Below are 1,145 nucleotides of genomic sequence, written 5' to 3'. Positions count from 1 at the left end.
ATAGATAGATAGATAGATAGATAGATAGATAGATAGATAGATATTCAGTATCTGCACAAGGTATTAGTGAGGACTCTGAGGTGTCCCCTTAATTGCTCCATTAACATACGACACCCCCCCTCATCTCCTTTAACAAGCAGCACTGGACTGCTGACACACAGCTCCTCCAATTAGTTATATGTCCTGCCATTGTGGGTCCCCCGCTCACATGTTGCACAATTTGCGCCCTACTGCGTCACCACAATAATCTCCAAATCTAATTACAAAGAAGAGAGAAGTGTTCTTGGAGCTACGACGTCAAAAACTTCCTCCGTGCCCTTTGCTGATTGAATGTTCCGATGTGCGCCTCTCCCCTCCATCACGGCACATCGTCATGTCAATGTTTGTGCATTACACGGGAATCTATGTAGGATCAGTAGGGATCCTCATCAGTCTGTGAAATATCCAGATAAACCTATGGAGTTGAATCTGTTGCACGATCCTCTCTTCATTGACGCTGCTGCGATCGAAGTTCGCTGACTTTTCGCTCAAATCTTCCAATATGCTGCGCCGGCCGCGATGTGCATCACAATGAATTATGAGCGAATTTACAGAGATCGCTGTGCAGCTCCTTGTTTAGGCGAATTCCAGCGCGATATATCAGTGCAAAAAAATAGCTCCGAATGATTTTATCTGATTTATATCAACTTCGTAATCTGTAGAATTTTTTTTTCAACACTTTTGCATCTGTATTATAAAATTATAAAATCAAACGATCCCTTGAGATGTTATTCGCTTTATACCGCCGTTTATTTGTTTTCGTTATTTTTTTTAAATTAATAAATCGTTGAAACCAGACACTTTAAATAAAAGATTCATTTAAATCGGGGTTAAATGTCCCAAAACACTTTTATAAAAAAGAAAAAAAAGTATTTTATTTTCTGAAAATAAATTAACTTATGATTAAATGTTTAATTTAAAGCAGATTTAATTAATAAGGAAATTAATAATTTCTATGAGACTTGAAGCTCCTATGCTACCCTAACACTACAGGTTCTGAGGTTTTAATAACAAATTATTATTAATATTTTTTTTATCAGATGATTTATAAAGAATTGTAATTAATACAAATAATATTAATAATAAGAAGAATATTAACATTAAGA

The sequence above is a fragment of the Nanorana parkeri genome, unplaced genomic scaffold (genome assembly GCF_000935625.1).
Source record: "Nanorana parkeri isolate BGI_ZX_2015 unplaced genomic scaffold, ASM93562v1 scaffold10, whole genome shotgun sequence".
NCBI lineage: Eukaryota > Metazoa > Chordata > Amphibia > Anura > Dicroglossidae > Nanorana > Nanorana parkeri.
This window is presented reverse-complemented; position numbering follows the sequence as displayed.